Raw genomic sequence first — 19,797 nt, 5'->3', positions numbered from 1 at the left:
GGCAGTGACTATTTCCACCAATTCCTCTCCAGTTGCTGACCCTACTTTGCCCCCTGATGTTCCTGAGGGTCAAGGACAACATTTGAGCAGAGGGTTAAGTGGGCTGATGAGGCATGCAGGCTAGAATTTGGGTGAGCAAGCAGGAAGGTCAATTAAGGTAAATCAGACCAGGGCTTCTCAACAAGGAGAAGATAAGGTAAACTGGGCAAAGGAGAGGAAGTGAAAATAGCAGTGCTGCCAAGAGAATCTGTATGAATTTATCACCTTCCTGTTGCATGCTGTGTGTGTGTCTGTTAAGTGCTGTCAAGAATTAATGAACTCCAAAACGTCCTATTGTTAACAGTCTTGCTCACGCCTTGCAAACTGAGGGCCATGGCTTCCTTAATTGAGTAAATCCATTTCGTTTGGGGTCTTCCTCTTTTCCTGCTTCCTTCAACGTTTCCTAGCATCATTGTCTATTCCAGTGACTCTTGCCTTCTCATAATGTGACCAAAGTACAATAGCTTCAGTTTGGTCATTTTAGCTTCTAGGGACAGTTCAGGTTTGATTTGATCAACAACTCATTTGCCTTTTTGGCAGTCCATGATATCCAAAAACCTATCCTCCAACAGCACATTTCAAATGAATCAACTTTCTGTCAGCTTTCTTCATTGACCAACCCATCCATAGTGATAGGGAATACTATAGTATAAATTATCTTGGTGGCCAGTGACACATCCTTACACTTATCCTATCTTATCTAGCTCCTTCATGGCTGCCCTTCCCAGTCTCAATCTCCTTCTGATTGCTTAGTTTCAGTCTCCCTTTTGGTTGATGATGGAGCCCAGGAATAGAAATCTTGAACAATTTCACTTCCCTCATTGTCAACCATGAAATAGTGTAATTACTCAGTAGTTATTACTTTTGTCATCTTGACGTTCACCTGTAATCCTGCTTTGGCACTTTCTGCTTTAACCTTCATCAGGGGTCATTTCTTCACTCTTTTCTGCTAGTAATGTGGTATCATCTGCATACCTCAAATTGTTCATGTTATGTGCACCAATTTTCATTCCACTTTCATCTAAATCTAGTCCAGCTTTCCTTTTTTTGTTTTGGATTGTCTCATAATGGGGTTTTCAAGGTATGAGATGATCAAAAGTGGTTTACCATTGCCTTCTGCACAATACTGACAAGGGTTAGCTGAAGTGTCACTGCCGTTGTACATGATGGATCCTCCACCAGTGTCGCATTCCAATAGCTACCCTTCAAGGATTCCTCTGCCCCTGTCACCGTTGGAACTGTCCATTCTCTGTCTGTTCTCTTCTGCTGATGTGGCTGTTAATTTCTGAAGGGGAGGTTATATACTAGAAAGCTTCTGTTTGTTGTAAATAACAAGTCAGGCTGCCTTCTGACCAGCTAACTGAGGAAACAGCTGTTCTTTTGCTAGTATCTGAGGCAATCAGAAGGATTTTTAAACAAAGGGATCTCTTACTTATTCTGTAAAGCCTAATATAGTGAAAGAGACCCCCATTGTACTTGGTTTAAGGCCCTCCCAGTGCTCACAAATATGGATCCTTTCTTTTTACACACAGATGAGGATAGATGAATAGTTTTGTTCCAGATTTATTAGCATAGTAAAATAGAGTCCCACTTACCATGGGAAAATAGATAGAGATGGCAACTACTTTTAAAGTCAGCCAGTTTTAGATAGAGATGGCAACTATTTTTAAAGTCAGCCAATCCAAACAAATGCTTATTTTAAACAACTATCCCATTTGTGAAAAATACCTTTTATTATTCTTCAATAATCAATTTTAACAATTTCTCCATTTTTGACAAAATTTTGCTAATTGATCATCATGTTTATTTTAAAACATAGCCATATATCACCATGGTTTTACATTTTTTCAACATGTTCCTGACAAGATAATGTTACAATATGTTTCTGTAATTTCTGAGACTGGTACAAGTTAGGACAGTGTGTTTTTAGTTCCAAGATATGGTTGATAAGAACTGATAGCAACATCTGGTGCTTATTACCTGTGCCAGGCAGTTGCCTTGTTGTGAATGTATGTGGCTTTTTCCATCTTGTCATTTGGGTAATATCATAATTAACTCCTCCAAGTTGAAATTTCTCAATGTCTCTAAAGTTTGAGAGACCCACAGCAACACTATTCCCCTCCACAGTTCTCTTATTGCATTTGCATTGTACAACAGAGACTTCGACTCTGCCCTGGGTCCTGGCACAAAATTAGAAACTACCAGAATGTTCAGCTAAGCATATCTTTGGGTACAGGTGTTTCAGCTGAAATAGTTGGAACTGGGCTGTATTTTCACAAACCCAAGGCTTCCTGGGCTATCAGCAAAGTCACATATTTGGTTGGGGGTGAAAGGCTTGCAGAGGGTGGAGGAGAGAGTTGCATGGATTGGAAGAATAGATGTGCCTATAAGGCAAAGAGGAAAATATCTCAGACAATACCCTGAGTTGGGTCTTTGTGCTAAAGAGAGGATGGAAAGGTCAACAAAACTCCTAACTCAGGCAGTATAATATAGGAAGCAGTTCTCAAGCAGCTTCTTCTACTAGGCATGCTGAGAATGCTAATATGGACACAATGGCCAGGCAACTTAGCAGCAGAGCATGATAGTCTCCCCCCTCCCCCCCCTTCATGCTAAAGCCACAAATAGCCTCCAATGCTGCTCCTGGAGGACAGGGTCCTACCCTCCCCAAACAGCACGAGAGGAGAACCAGAATCCAGCAGGAGGAGGTAAACTTGGAGAAAACCACTCCCTCCTTCCCCTTCTTTTTTTCCAGGGAAATCGTCTGCTGAATTCAAACCTTTGTATGGGACTGTACCTGGTAGCAAGGAGAATGTTTTTCTTGTATCCTCTGGCACACAGGAAGGACTGCATAGATTGGGGTGTTAAAAGGGAGATACTAAGGTTTCTTCTCTCCCATGAAACCAGATTACATTTAATAGATGAGTGATGACAAAGGATCAGATCCCTCTGAGACAGACAACTGCTGACTTGATCTGAGATGACTATATTGAATGGTGGCTTCTCATTTGGTTACTTCTCAGAATATTTTAAACTGTTTGACCTCTGATGAACTGCATGAGAGAGCCCATCTGAAAAAATGACAGCTAACACCAATATGGGAAATGAAAATGAAAATTCTTGGTGGCAGGTATATATTACAGAAGCCAACATTAGGATGCTGAGTGGAAGCTCCAGAAAACATTAGCTACAGTTTCATAGTTCCTATGTTACCAAACTGTAAACTGAACTGGCACAACTTCAGTTTGGGGTGGGGACTTGAGCAGAAACTGAATCAAACATTTTACTGGTTCAGTTCTGATTATCAATACAATTCCTTTTTCCCATGTGGGAAACCAGAATTCACCAATTACACCTACGAAAAGCCTCTTCCAGTTCTCATTTAAACTGGCATGAGCTATGCTGTTGATTTTAACTGAAAGAAGATCTTGGCCCCTAATGAGGTGGAAATGTAAAACCTCTGGTTAGTTAATGTGAAAGGTCTGTGGTAACAACTCTAGGATTCTTAACAGGCATTTCTCAGCAAAGCCTGTAGCAAGGGACTTGTGCTTACTACATACAGGCGTTTGTAGCAGCTGATACAAAAGCTTGTACCAGATGTGTTGAAAAGTGTTCTGCAGCTGATGGAAGAGGTCCAGCCTGGCCGATGTGAGAGACATATGGCCATGGCCTCAGGGCTGTAAAGGATATTTACAGGACCCAAAATATGTAAAAAAGCTGAAAAGTGCAGGAAACTTTGTTCTGCTCTAAATAAAACCAGTTTAAAAGTAATCTGTTGAGGCCACATTCATTCTCAGATTGCAATTACTAAAGATGACCTTCCTCAGCACGCTGGAGTTTTTGAACAGTTGTGAATCCATATTGTTCAGCTTTCCAGTTTTGCATATGGCCTTTGGCACACCACTCTGTTGGTCCCACCCCAGCTCTGATCCCAGTAACAAGAGCCTGATTGGACATCTGTCATCAATCATTAAGAGAATACATTGCTTACTGTGCTCAAGTAGCTTTCATTTTATAACTGTGGGCCAGCTCCATATAATTTTAAGTTGTATTTCACGCACAGAGAAGACAATCACATGGGGCATTAGTACATGCTTTCAAAAATGGTGAAATGAAAGGTCTGTCAGCTAGTCAAGCAGCAATACCACACTTGAAGGCATTTCAGCTTGTGCCTTTCAAATGCAATGTTTACACAGATCACAAATTAACTTTGGTGAAGGGTGCTATTTCCTTTGAATTCCTGAGATTTTTCCCCCTGTTTATTGTAACAGTAGTTGGAATGGAAACAGTACAAGAAGAAGAGGAGTTGGTTTTTATACCCCAATTTTCTCTGCCTTAAACTGGCTTACAATTGCCTTCCCTTCCTCTCCCCGCAACCTTGTGAGGTAGGTGTGGCTAAGAGAGAATGGAAAGAACAGTGACTAGCCCAAGGTCACCCAGCAGGCTTCATGTGGAGGAGTGGGGAATTAAACCCAGTTCTCCAGATCAGAGTCCACCCCACCACTCTTAACCACTTCACCATACTGTGTCTCTTCTATCCCACTGTTAGGCATTATTATTATTATTATTATTATTATTATTATTATTATTAATAATAATAATAATAATAATAATAATAATAATAATAATAAACACAAAGACCTACACTAAAGATGATACCAGTGTGATGTGCTGGTGTAGCATGTCACACTAGGATTTGGGAGACCCAGGTTTAAATCCCCATTTGGTCATGGAAGCTCACTAGGAGACTGTGGGCCAGTCACTCTTTCTCTAATTTATCTCACAGGGTTGTTGTTATGAGGAAAAAAATTGAGGAGAGGAGAACATTGTTGCAAGCTACTTTGGATCTCCATTACAGAGAAAAGTTTTGTATAAACTTATAAATAACTTTTACTGTTCAGATTCTATTATCACCCCCCCAACTGACATGGAAAGTGAAGCTTTCAGAAAACATTAAATTTTAAAACCAAGAATTAAGACGTACTGACTCATATATAAGCTTAACTCCATTTTCAATTTTTATGTAGCTCTGTTACTACATACTTACATTAGCCAGATCTATTCCATTTCATATTTTGATGTCCCCCTTATTTTACCCCTTCTCCTGTTTTGTCTGTATTTTTGTTCTTTAGTTTTGTATGGTAAGCTGCTTTGGGTCCCCATCGCAGAGAAAAGTGGGACAAAAATGAATGAATAAATAAAATACAGACATTTTTCTTCATTTTGCTTAACTGAACAACATAACCCTTTACATTCAGATCCAGTTCTTGAACAAATACACCCTCAGCCCGCTCTTGGATGCATTAGCCTGGGCCTATAGTTGTTCTGTAGGACTGAAATGTGGTAGAAATGGTGCTGTTGTGATAGCCTGGTTCAAAGACGCTTTTTATCTTCAAGGGACGGTAACTTGGCAATTGCTTGCACTTTGCTGTCACCAGTTGCGTGCCATCTTTTGAGAAGACATGGCCCATATAATTAACAGCATCTACCAGCAATTGAACTTTGCCTTTGCTGAACTTGACCCCCCTTCTTGGTCTCTCAAGGACCTGCCAGAGCACCAAATTGTGTCCTCTTAGTGGAATCATCATGTCATCTGCAATTATATGACTCTTGAGATATACCCAAATACTCATGATTTTTCTGTTGAAAGACTGCACTGTCAGACTTGATGCCAAAAACCTGCCAGTTGAAGTGGTATCTTCCAGTGGAGTGCTGAAGGCCTACAATTCTGCAGACTAGTAGCTGTCTTTCTCATCCAGGATGGTGAATAGCTTTTTGCCAGCCAGATTCCTCTGAATATCTTGTACTGGAGGGATCAAGAAGTGTTGTAACTTGACTGCCTTGTTGAGATCCCTGAGGTTTAGGCATAACTTAAGCAATCCATTATTTAAAAAAAAATATTACCAGGCTATTGACTCATGCTGTTGGTTTGGTCACCCTTGTGACGACCCCTTCATCTCAAGATCTTCTAGGGCTCATTTGAATGTAGTGAGAATAGCACATGCGTTCTTTCTGCACCCATGCACCACCTGTAGTACTATGGGGTCTATGTAAATATGATGCACGTCTAGAAAATGTCCAAGGCCTTCAAAAGCATCATGATAATTGGTTCTTGTAGGTTATCCGGGCTGTGTGACCGTGGTCTTAGTATTTTCTTTCCTGACATTTCGCCAGCAGCTGTGGCAGGCATCTTCAGAGGAGTAACACTGTCCTTCAGTGTTACTCCTCTGAAGATGCCTGCCACAGCTGCTGGCGAAACGTCAGGAAAGAAAATACCAAGACCACGGTCACACAGCCCAGATAACCTACAAGAACCAATAAACTCTGATCGTGAAAGCCTTCGACATCATGATAATATTTGAAAATCATCATGGCTGGGGAATGCAGTGCTAGATTATAGTCATCTGGACTGCATGCATGCTTAATTTGCTGGTGTGCAGTCATTGTTCTGATGACTGGAGGATTAATATCTCTATCAAGATTAGAAGGCATATGTTGTGTTTGCACATTTGTGCAAAACCTTCTCTCCCTGTACACTTGTTACAAGTTTCTCCAAATGGTGAGCACTGTCTGGGCCTGTGGACCTACCTACATTTCTTGCAGGAATTGCTTTTTGCAGCTGCAAAGTTCTCTGCTAGGGAAGATTGCTCTAGTGGCTTGTTTTGTTTGGAGAAGTGTTTGGGTTGTTTATTCCTGTTTTACTGCTAAGATGTTGGTTTCTATAGTCATTGCTGATGCTTGAGCACTAGTAAGATATTTTGCTCTGCAAATATCAATTGCTTGGGCCAAGATGCATGAAACAATGCATCAAGAACCATTTAAGACTGTGGCCAACCGAATAAGTATCAGGCATTAATCTATCTGTACATTAATATATATTATTAATTGTCATTTGTCCAAACATATTTACAATGGGATCCCAGCACATTTCTGTTTTTGTAACTTAAAAATTTATATTACCTTCCCTGACCTGGGTGGCCCAGGCTAGCCCAGTCTCGTCAGATTTTGGAAACTAAGCAGGGTCAGCCCCAGTTAGTACTTGCATAGTAAACCACCAAGGAAGTCTAGAGTTGCATTGCAGAGGCAGGCAATGACAAGCCACCTCTGAACATCTCTTGCCTTGAAAACCCAACAGGGTGGCCATAAGTTGGCTGTGACTTGATGTACTTTGCACAACCAGCATTAGTTTTGTGGTATCCTATATTTATAAATTTTATGGTTTAACATATGGGGCCTTAAAAAGGAAGGCCTTAAAAAGAAAATTATCTATTCTATTTTGTTTTCTGTAGTGACTTGTGAAAGATTCAGGTGGAAATGTGTGTCTATTTTGTTAGTAATCATTACAAAGCTGGACTTTGTTAAAACAGCAAAGTATCAAGCAGACAGTAGGTGCTTCCACAATATTTTAAAAACAGTACTAGAACTTTTTTTTTTTTTAATTTTCCCTCTTGGGCTCTGCAAAGTCTCATCATTGCAGCACATTATGTTCATTTTGCAATTTTTAGAAATCACCCTTGACTATATATCTTTGGAATGATATTTTGCAGCCATTCTTCTCCACTGTTGTCACTGGACTACTTTTCATATACTTAATAGACTTTTTTGATCCCATCCAAAACATTTTAAAGATTCTGTGACACATGTACTCACCTCTGTGGAGAAGCCTGGGCTTCATCAGAATACTCAAGAGTGTCGTGTGAGTAATATGAGACCAACTGTGTTCACCTGAAATATGGCAGATTAACTGGAGCAACATCCAGTTATTTGCAAAGGGGACTTAGGTTTTGGAAGACTTAATATCAGGGTCACCAAGGTTGGGTGCCTCTGGCTGAGGGCTCACTACCTAGGCACTGGGCCCGCAACTGTGTTCACCTGAAATATGGCAGATTAACTGGCGCAACATCCTTTCTCAGCTCAAATCAGTAGTAGACCTTTCACTAGGGCTGTTGAATTAAAAAAAATTCGGTATAGTTCGGATTCGACCGAATTCAGCCCGTTTAGATTCGGGATATGCCGAAGTCCAAACTCCCCCACTTCGGATCCGTTCAATTTGGCGGGAATTCAAAGTTCGGAAAAAAATTCGGCCGAATAAAGCCATTAAAAACACAATCGCGCCTTTCCACGGCTCTGGGGGGGCATTTTTGGGGTTAGAGGTCCCAGACTTTCGGCAGAGCTTCAAAGGACGTTTATTGAAAGACTCCCCAAGTTTTGTAAAGATTGGGTCAGGGTGGGGCTGAGATATGGGTCCTGAAAGGGGTCCCCCCACCCTTAATGTGCATCTCTCAACAGAGCTTGCCGCCCACGCACAAAGCTCCCAGCCCCGACAACAGCTGAGAAATTTGCAAAACAACTGCAAAACAACTGCAAAACAACACAACCTTGTTAAACCACACCTTTGCAACACACAACTGAAACCTCCCCCCTCAAACCAGGGAGCGAGAGACTTGAGGGGGAACACACACCCCAGGCAGAACCGACGAAAGCCCCCTTCGGCTTCCCCCCACCCACAGAAACTGCTCCCTCCCCACACACACACAGACTCTGCTTCCCCCCCCACACACACACACACATACACAGGAGAAAAATTATAGATTAAAGCCCCCAAAGGGGTCTTACTGTGGCTGTCTTCTGTTCCATCAAGAGGGGCTGAAGAGGACTTGTAATCCAAGATGATTCCAATTAGGCACGGGACGTTTTGCTTTGGAGAAGATGCACAGGATCGGCTGATCCATTCATCCCAATAGGGGAAAGGGGAAAGCCCATATCTCGGGACCCCCTGACCCAATGTTCACAAAACTTGGGGGGTATCTTAAGAACACTGGTCTGAAACTCCGCTCAAAGTTTGGGATCTGCACCCCCAAAAATGCGCCCCCTGCAGCCATGGAAAGAGAAAAGGGGGGAGGCGATATTTCTGCCCCCACTGAACCCATCTTTACAAAACTTGGGTAGTATCTTAAGAATAATTGTCAGAAGCTATGCTAAACGTTTGGGGGCTATATCCCCAAAAAAGCGCCCCCTGCTGCCACATAAATGGAAAAAGGGGGGAGGGAAAAGGGGGAGAGCCCATATCTCGAGACCCCCTGACCCAATGTTTACAAAACTTGGGGGGTATCTTAAGAACACTGGTCTGAAACTCCGTTCAAAGTTTGGGATCTGTACCCCCCAAAATGTGCCCCCTGCAGCCATGGAAAGAAAAAGGGGGGAGCCCATATCTCGGGACCCCCTGCCAATGTTTACAAAACTTGGGGGGTATCTTAAGAAGCTTCATCTGAAGCTCCAGTGAAAGTTTTGTGTCTGTACCCCAAGAAATACGCCCCCTGCAGCCACAGAAAGGAGCGAATGTGCACAAGCACCCCCCACACACACACGAGGATTTCGCTCTCTCTCTCTCTCTCCCTGGCCGGGCCGCACATCAGCTGATTCCTCCAGTACTCAATCCTGACTGATTGGCCAGAAGAAGACCCAGCTTGGCCACCGATTGGCCGGGGGAGGAGAATGCTGCTTACTGACGGTTATGCTGCTTACTGACGGCCCCGAATTTGCCGAATTTATTCACGAACTCCCGAACTCGCTGAATTCGGGGGCCCCGATTGCCCGCCAGTTTTGAGTTCGGTTCCTCCCGAACTAAAAACCACCGAATCAGGGGAAATTCGGCTGATTTTCAGTTCTGGCCGAACCGAATCAACAGCCCTACCTTTCACTACATCTTAAGAGGCAGTTCACCCATTCACTTTTTCTTGGCTTATTCTTTATGCTTTGAGCCATGTCCGTATGTATCTCCAATGAATTCCAGATCAGATGGTGCATAAACACTATTAAAATATCTTCTTGTATAGTACCCTACCATTTTCCTCAGTTAATATAATGCATATGAAATGACTGCAACTTTGTTCCACTTAGAATGCAATCTTATGCAGATTTATTAGGAGTAAGTCCCAAGTAAATATTCTTAAGGATTGTTCATTTGAAAAGAAGAAGAAATTCCAATAAATACACAAAGCAAAAAATGACAGCTGAAAGTATCCTTATATAAACTGATCTCCAAATTTAAGAACTTTCAGAGTGACAGTATGCTTAGTTTTATGGTATATAAACAAAACTTTTTTTAATAAAACCATGTTTGATTCTGACTTGTTCTCTGTTGTTTAGATGATGGCAGTAAACTACTGAGAACAATTCCCATATATTTTAATGCTAAGGAAATCTGTGGTCCATCATTCTGTTTGTTCTGAAAGTCTGTGTGTGTAAAGTGCCGTCAAGTCGCAGCTGACTTATGGCGACCCCTTTTTGGGGTTTTCATGGCAAGAGACTAAGAGAGGTGGTTTGCCAGTGCCTTCCTCTGCACAGCAACCCTGGTATTCCTTGGTGGTCTCCCATCCAAATACTAACCAGGGCTGACTCTGCTTACTTCTGAGATCTGACGAGATCAGGCTAGCCTTATTCAGTATTTAATTTATTATCCATTGGGTGACCCACAAGCTGTCATTTTTGTTTAAAAATCATATTAAAAGAAAATTCAGCATAAATAGTATTTTGATCTTTATACATTTTTTAAAAACTTTTTTGGCGATTAGAATGAAGTCAACAATTTACATTTGCAGAAATAAATGTAGGCTGCAGGCTGAACCCATTCCAGTCGGGCTTCCACCCTGGCCATGGGATGGAGATGGCTCTGGTCACCCTCACAGATGATCTCTGTCGATAGCTGGATCAAGGTGGGTCTGGGCTGCTGATTCTTCTGGATCTGTCAGCAGCCTCTGACATGGTCGATCATGACCTTCTAGATCACCGCCTTGTCGACATTGAGATCCAGGGTGTAGCCCTTCAATGGCTGCGCTCTTTTCTCCAAGGTTGGGGACAGAGTGTGGTGTTAGGGGAAGAGGTATTGCGGTGGCACCCTTTGCTGTGCAGGGTGCGATCCTCTCCCCTATGATGTTTAACATCTTTATGTTCCCTCTCGCCCAGCTTGTTAGGAGTTTTGGGCTGGGATGTCATAAGTACACCAATGACACCCAGCTGAACCTGTTGATGAACTGCCAACTGGACTCTGCTCCGGACACATTGGCCTGGTGCTTGGATGCTGTGACTGGGTGGTTGAGGAAACTAAATCAATTGAAAACGGAGCTCCTTTGGCTTGGCTGGGACAGCTCTGGGGTGGGGTGCCGGCTCCCGGCTCTTGACGGCATGCAAGTAACATCTGCACCTGCTGTCAGGAGCTTGGGTGTGATCCTTGATGCCTCCTTATCGATGGAGGCTCAGATCACAGCAATGGTCAAGGTGGCCTTTTTCCATCTCCGCCAGGCCCAGCAGCTGGTGCCTTACCTCTCCTGCCCCGACCTAGCCATGGTGATCCATGCGACCGTCACCTCTAGGCTGGATTACTGTAACTCGCTATGTAGGTCTGCCCTCAAAACTGATCTGGAAGCTCCAGTTGGTGCAAAATGCTACGGCAAGGCTCCTTACAAAGATCTCTCTGTGAGATCGTATAACACCAGTACTCAAACAGCTGCACTGGCTCCAACTGAAACATCGAAGCAGGTTCAAGGTGCTATTTTTGACCTTTAAAGCCTTACATGGTCTGGGACCGTCATACCTGCGGGATCGCCTCGCCTGGTACACCCCTCAGAGAGCGTTACGCTCCATGAAAAACAATTTACTGGTGGTCCCCAGCCCGAAGGATGGGCAGCTGTCCTCTACCTGGTGGAACAGTCTTCCCAATGGCATAAGGGCCCTGTGGGACCTTAAGGAGTTCCACAGGGCCTGTAAAATTGAACTATTCTACCAGGCCTACAACTGAGGGCAGCCATGAATTATTCATTATTACTGGCCTCCCCATCCTCCCCCCACCCCAATTCTGTCATCTGTGGGGGTGATCTGCAGTAATCCAGTCCCATAGTGGCAACTGGGGTTTTAACTGCCACCCTTGTATCCTAATATGATGTTTTAAATTGATGTTTTATGGTTTTATGTGTTTTAGGCAGTGTAACCTGCCCTGAGCCTGGCTTAGTTGGGAATTGAGGACGAGCTATAAATATGAAAAAACAAACAAACAAACAAACAAACTCTACTTGCAATCATGTGCCATTGACATATAATGAATTCTTCACTGGGATTCTTATCATGGCTTGGTAGGATAGGGGGGAAAGGGGAGAGATTATGGGGGCTTTCAGGAAAGGGAAAGAGGAAAAAGTGGAGCTAGGGCTGCCAACTCCGGGTTGGGAAATACCTGGACATTTTTGGGGGTGGAGCTTGAGAAAAGTGGGGTTTGGAAAGAGGAGGGATTTTAATGCCATAAAATCCAATTGCCAAAGCGGTCATTTTCTCCAGAGGAACTGATCCCTGTCATCTGGAGATCAGCTGTAATAGCAGGAGATCTCCAGCCACCACCTGGAGGTTGGCAACACTAAGTGGAGCAGGGGAAAATCAGATGCCTCCCACAAGTCCTTGTAGGTTCCCGTGTATATTTATATTTACCACAAGCACCACTGGGATTTGCTAGCGTAGGAACAAGATGACTTGAGCCGGGGCTGTGAGTTAAAGGTTTTCTCAGCAAAGGTTAAAAAAAATGGATTGTGATTTTCAATGGGAAACAGCCAAAGCAAAAAAGGATTTATAGGCCCCAGTCTGATTCCTATGCCTATCTCCCCTCAAACCACAGCATCTCTTTTCAGTACTGCAACAAAAGAAAACTTACATAGCAACAAATAAGGTGTGTCCCCCCCCCATCAAGTATGTAGCAAAGATGTCACAACGGGCTCCTGTGTGATCATCCTTGCACTTTCTCTCCCAGACTGATCTATCTCTACCAGGCCCTTGATCTATTCTGAAAAACTTTGCAGGGCAGCATGGAGCAGGATGGAAGAGAAATATGAATATTTTATCCGTTGTCATCACATTGAAATAGGATCTAAAATGAGTTCTAGCTCTTGTCAGATTCCTTGTGACTTTTCCTATGAGTTTTTACTGCTTCTTTGTCCTGTTGTACCAGGAAGCTGATCACACTCTCTTCAGCAGGAGAGGGCACCTGGGAGCAACGGTGCCCGCTTAATTTGGTCATTTCTTGGTTCCAGAAACCCTGCAGAGCAGAATCAGCTGAAACGTATGTAGAAACAACCATCAACTTTGCTGATCTGTAATGATACAACACCCTGATGTAAAGCTACCACTGTACGCCTTTCTTACCTTTCTACCATATGGTAATACAATATTAACCTATTCTACAACATGATATTCATTATCATCTTAAAGACTAACAAAATTTCTCGCAAGTTATGAGCTTCCTTGAACCACAGCTCACTTCAGATACAGCTAGAAATCTAGAATTCTAGAATTTCGTGACTCATGAAAGCTCTTACCCTGCCAGAACTTTTGTTAGTCTTTATGGTGCTACTGGACTCTTGCTCTGTTCTGCTGCTATTGATAGACTAACACAGCTGCCCATCGCAACATTCATTATGTTATACAACTGTGATGTCTCATAGAAATGGCCTTAAAGGATGTATATTTTTATTTTTGCTGTGTCATTTTGTTTTTGACTCCCCTCTCCCAAGAGTCATTTAATATATATATATATATATATATATATATATATATATATATATATATATATATATATATATATATATATATATATATATATATATATATATATATATATATATATATGTTTTAAATAGTTTGTAAAAATACTGAGCACTGTAAACAATTCCTTTCAACATTCTAGAACATTTAACCTTCTCCCGTACCGTTTCCCCTGCTTTATCATGTTTAGCCAGCTCACAGTAAGCAAAATTTCCATGTATTAAAAAAGCAGGGTTTTTTTAAAAAAAGAATTTAATTTTAACCACTAAAACACATTGTGCATTTATAGAGAAACTAATTATAAACTAAGGGGGAAAATTTGATATGAGTGTGGTATAATGTGCTAAAGATACTAGGAAAGGTTACAGTCTGCCAAATATGCAGTTGGTATGCTTAAAAGCCACACAGCAAGATGCTGCTAATGGAGTATCAGTAATGATTATTTAGGCATTGGTTTGTTATTATGTCTCTGAGGCTGCAATTCACTGTGTGTTGCTTTGGAGCTCAGAAAAACCTGTAATTCTTGGTCAATTATACCAAAAAAAGTGTACCCTACCACATCAAACAAACCTCTCCTCCTTTTTTCCATGATTCCAGTTACCCATTGCCCCCCACCCCCGAATTATCGTTTGTACTGATTGTGAGAATAAAGGCTAGTTACTTCAGTGAAATGATCATAAAGTCAATCATGTGTATAAAATTACTTAGTAATTCAGCCAGCTGGTCTCTATTTGAATTCAGTTTAGTTCATTAGTTTATGTGGAGAATTCCCTTCATATCTAAAGAAAGAACAAACCTACATAAAAACATGCAATTAATTATGAACCAGTTTCTGAGAAAGAAACAAAACTGCAAAATGATGGCATGCATGTTTGGTTCAGTTTTTAGTGAATCTTTCTGAATGAGACCGCCGTTCATGTTTATGCCAGAGCAACGGCACTGGCTATGTGCAGTTTGAGGGTTGGAACTGGTGTCTTGCTTCTCTTATTTATTTTAAATTATTCCCTTTTTCCCTTTGCTTTTTGAGCCTTCAAACCATACCAGTGAAGAGCTGCCTTGAAGCAATTTAAGAACCATTTGGGCAAATGGCGAAACACTCTTGACACTCTGTAGCTATTACCTTGCAGGCGATTAGGGGGCACTTTTCAGATGTAAGCATGAGTTTGTGGCTTGCATGTACTGAAAGATCTAAATGGCTAATGTTATGTTAATTAAAGGATCCTTTACTGGAACTAGCATAATAAATGCCCTATTCTTATTTGGAGTTCTTTAATCAAAAAGTACATAAAGGCAGTGAAGCAACCAGGGAGTTTATAGGTTTCTAATCCCTTAAAACTACATCCATATTGAGTTCAAATAACTCTGAAGCCTTTTTTCACTCCACTGGAGAAACCTATCTGAATTTTGAAATTAGGTGACAAGCACAGCATAACTCTTACATAATGACTAATTAAGAACAATAACACCTACAACAGAAGCATTGATGATGTTGTTGCTCAGTAATCATGTACTTTTATCTAGCATACTACAGCAGGGCTGTAAGGGGGAGATTTTCCAACACAAGCTCATCCCCATGTATAACTTTCTAACCAAGAAGTGCTGAAAAGGTTATGCTTTTAAGGGTTATACTTTCCTCAAAGTGTGTGTTGGTACACTAGGGAAGATGTCAATGGGTAAACAATAAAACTAGAATAAAGAGCCTCTTCACATTGTACTATGAACACACTGGCATACACTGTGAAGCGTCTCTAAGAAGGCAAAATCCTGGGAATGATCTGAAGTGGTCATTTTATGCATTAGAATCTGTGCCTGGTGAGAACCACAAAACTTGTGCAAGAAAAGTAAAGAACCAGCAGACTGCAAGCCTGTTCTTTGGGAAGTTGGGATATACTTACACAGCGCAGAGATATCATAGTCTAGGTGCCTCTTTCTAGGGAAAGAGTAGATGGATGAAACCCACAGGAAGTTGTATGCCTGAAAAGAGGGAAAAGAAGCAAAGCGTGAGCTGAATCATTCCATGATAGGCACTGGTCAAAGGCCAAAGCCTACTGAAATTGAAAGTTTTTTCCCCTGTGCTTTTAGTTACAGACATCAGGGCTAAAAGCCCAGCTATTTTCCCTTAGGAATGCTTCACCATCTGTGGAAGAGCTACTTCAGCTGGAGGAAAGCTTCAAACTTTGTTGAGCAGAGTGGTAGGATACAGGCCATTGTTTTTAGCTATGAAGAACCTACACGGGCACAAAGCACTGCTTAACTGGTTACCTCATAGGAACAGAATTAGAATTTTTAGCTCTTCTCTTTCATTGTTGGGCATCAGAATGCAAAGTGTGCCCACCTTCTGCTGGGGTGGTCTTAGTGATTCTGGGGCCATGGGCAGAACTCCAGAATGGGGACCCAGAATCATTGCCACCTCCTGCTGGGTTCCCCACCAGGCCTACCCACTGCCATCAATGTTCAAATATTGAAGGGTAGCCTTCAACCCGTAGGCAAGTGGAGGCTGCTGCTGCTACCAGAAGCAAGCTGGCTGGGCCTTAGAAGGGTGGGGGGCATGAGATCCCAACTCAGCTGCCCAAACCCCAGGAGGGGTGGAAGTGATTGAGCAGCCTGCTGCTACCTCCTCTGTCAGAGGGCAGGGTCATGGGCAGATGGGAGCCCAAGTGTGGAGCCTGGGGCAGCTGCCTTATTGCCCACTGGCTAAGAACACCCCTGCCTTCTGTTCTGTGCAGCAATTCCTTCAGCGCCAAAGTGCTGTTGTCCTGAGAGGGGGCTGAATATGGAGGTGCCATGTCTTCTTCTGTGCTTTGGCCAGTCCTATGTGTACTTTGTGTTCCTGTTGAGGTTTTATTATTTTATATGTGATATAATTTGTGTATGAGTTGCCTTAGAACCTTGGTTTGGAGCAACTGGTGGGATATACTAGCTGATGTAGGCAGACGGGAACTAGATACATACTCCAGGCAACCCACACAAGGTATTGCTTGAATACGCTATGGCCAAATCATGCAGAATGAATGGATGAATGAGTGAATGAATTAATGAAAGAAGTTTGAGTGTTGTAGGAGGGGGGGAAGGCTTTTCACATGACTGGGACTCTATATCACAGCTGTAATACAGAACTAAATGATAAAATTGGGACATTTGGATCACGTGATTAGTTCTCTCATTTGGTATGAGCAGCTCGAGATCTGGTGCACAGAAACGAACCACATAGTCTAGACAGACAACATATTTTCTGCCTGAATATGTTATGGCTATGTCATAGAATCTAGTCAAGTAGAAACGGGTTTGTAGTAACAGTCATATAGCTACGGTAATATATGATTTGGTGCTCATTTGAGGTAGGGGTTATATAAAAAGGGAAGTAATCCATATTGCACTTTCAGTTTTTATATGGTAAAGTTGTACTTGGGGTTGGGCCATGGCTCAGTGGCAGAGCATCTGCTTGGCATGCAGAAGGTCCCAAGTCCAATCCCTGGCATCCCCAGCTAAAAAGAGCAGTAAGTAGGTTATGTGAAAGACCTCTGTCTGAGACCTAGAGAGTTGCTGCCAGTATCAGCAAAACTAGGGCTGTCAAAAAAAAAAATTCGGTACAGTTCGGATTCAGCCGAATTTGACCCTTGTGGGGTCGCTACGTGCCGAAGTCCGAACTCCCCCACTTCGGATCCCCGGTAATTCGGGGGGATCCGGAGTTCGGGGGAAAATTCGGCCGAAGCGCGCCTTCAGGGATTCCCTGAAGGCGCGCGGGGGCCCTTTAAACTGATCTGAGCAGATCAGTTTAAAGGGCAGCCCGCCTCCCTTCAGCGGGCTACCCTGAAGGGGGGCGGGCTGTCATTGAAACTCATCTGCGCCTCCCGGCCGGGAGGCACAGATGAGTTTCAATGACAGCCCGCCTCCCTTCAGGGGAGCCCGCTGAAGGGAGGCGGGCTGCCCTTTAAACTGATCTGAGCCTCCCAGCTGGGAGGCGCAGATCAGTTTAAAGGGCAGCCGGTGCCTTTCAGCGGGCTCCCCTGAAGGGGGGCCCGAATTGGCCGAATTTATTCGCGAACTCCCGAACTCGCTGAATTCGGCCCCCCCGGTTGCCCGCCAGATTTGAGTTCGGATCCATCCGAACTGAAAATCACCGAATCAGGGGAAATTCGGTTGATTTTCAGTTCGGACCGAACCGAATTGACAGCCCTAAGCAAAACCTCCCATGCATAAACGGGCAATACTGACTTTGATGCTCTGATGCAGTGTAAGGCAGGTTCATCTGTTCATGAAGAGAGCCAGTGTGGTGCAGTGGTTAATAGTTGGTTTGGAGTGGTGGACTCTAATCTGAAGAACCAGGTTTGATTCCCCACTCCTCCATGTGAGCTGCAGATGGTAATTTAGTGAACCAGGTTGGTTTTCCCACTCCTACACATGAAGCCAGCTGGGTGAGCTTGGGCTAGTCACAGTTCTCTTAGAGCTCTCTCAGCCCCACCTACCTCACAGGGTGTCTTCTCTATTCTTCTTCTGTATTCTTCTTCTTCTTCTGTATTCTTCTCCTCCTCTATTCTCCTCTATTCTTCTCTATTCTTCTTCTGTATTCTTCTTCTTCTTCTTCTTCTCTGTTCTTCTGTATTATCCTACTTCTGTATTCTTCTGTATGCTTCTTCTTCTCTATTCTTCTTCTTCTTCTTTGTTTCCAGATGCAAATATTAACCGAGCCTCATCCATATTCATTTCCCTACAAAGTTATTTTTGCATTATATAAAAAGCATTTATATCATTATACAATTATTATAAAAAGCAAAAATTAACACAATTAACAAGAAAAAAAGATGTAATATTTTTTTAATATGGAAAAAGGAAGAGTAAACCAATTCAAAAAAGGTAAGGTATGATTATTTTAAAATTTTCATTTGAAAGTTGATTTTTAGCATAGCTATAGCTTGATAACGGAATCAATTACAGCTGTTCTTATTCACAGGGAAGCTGATCTTCTAAGGATACGTTAGGTCAGATTTAAGATCAATAAGGGTTAATGTGCTAAAAAGATTGAAGTGGCTAAGTAGCTCCTTCAGACATGCACAGGAATTAGTTAAACAGAGGAGATTTGGCACCAGTGATTTTTAGCCATCGAAAAGATAAAAGGCAACAAAAAACAACCTTAGTTGAGGTCTGCAAACATAATTTTTTGCTGTACAGAAGTATAATTTAATTGTGGGACATATGCATTTCAGTCAAATCCTGTGAAGTTCGTCTAGGTTGAAAGAGATTACTGTGGTGTTTTATTGTGCTCTAGTTCATTATTAATAAAATACAGGAAACAAACGGTTATGACAGGTGGGAGATTTGGGCTGCGTGCAAGTTTCCTTGCTGAGGCATCTGTGGTTTCAATGAATCCACTGGAATTACTACTGGATCTGAATCCCATTTAATCTGACTCCAATTAGGTGATGTTAAGGTTGGGGTCAGACCCTTTCATTTCTTTCTCATCTCAGCTTTGCTAAAAATGTTGAAAATGAAAAATAACCTATTTGATGTATTCCCGAGACACCCATTCTGACTGAATTTTGCAAAGATTCTTCTCATTTGATCTATTTGGAATTCAAAAGATTTGAAGTCAGGGAAGCAGAATTGAAGAGCATGAGAGAGGAAAATGCCCCATGGTTATTTACTGATACAGCAAAGGAAGATTTAACTAATTTGAATACTTGTATTGGTTTGTATGGGTCTTATTTAACATCACAGCTGGATAAAACAAACATCACCACCAGAATCATGCACACTTCATTGCCTGGCTTCTTTAAGATGATCTGCTCAACTTACATTTCTTCCAATTATGCTAGTACATCATCAGAAGCAGAAATAATCAGTTATAAGCTTTCCTGCTGTGTAAGTCAACCACACGTCATTCCTTGGCTTAGGCTGCATGTCTGTTATTCAAGACCAATTGGAAACATGCATCCTCCCTCACAGGGACAACTGACCTCTCTACTGACCCATACAAATACTACATAGAGTAACTTGTCCTTGACTTAAAGGAGTTATGATCCTCATTAGTGACTTAAATATAAACATAGAATTATCAGTGAAATGTCCCATAATCAAAAACATATTTTTCTATAACTAAACGAGTTTTCAGAGTCATTCCCAAACAGAATTAGTGCCTCTTATCATTAAGATAAAGAAATATAATTGATACGCCACAGTGGA

Source organism: Euleptes europaea, chromosome 6 (assembly GCF_029931775.1).
Source record: "Euleptes europaea isolate rEulEur1 chromosome 6, rEulEur1.hap1, whole genome shotgun sequence".
Lineage (NCBI taxonomy): Eukaryota > Metazoa > Chordata > Lepidosauria > Squamata > Sphaerodactylidae > Euleptes > Euleptes europaea.
Note: the sequence above shows the minus strand (reverse complement) of the source record.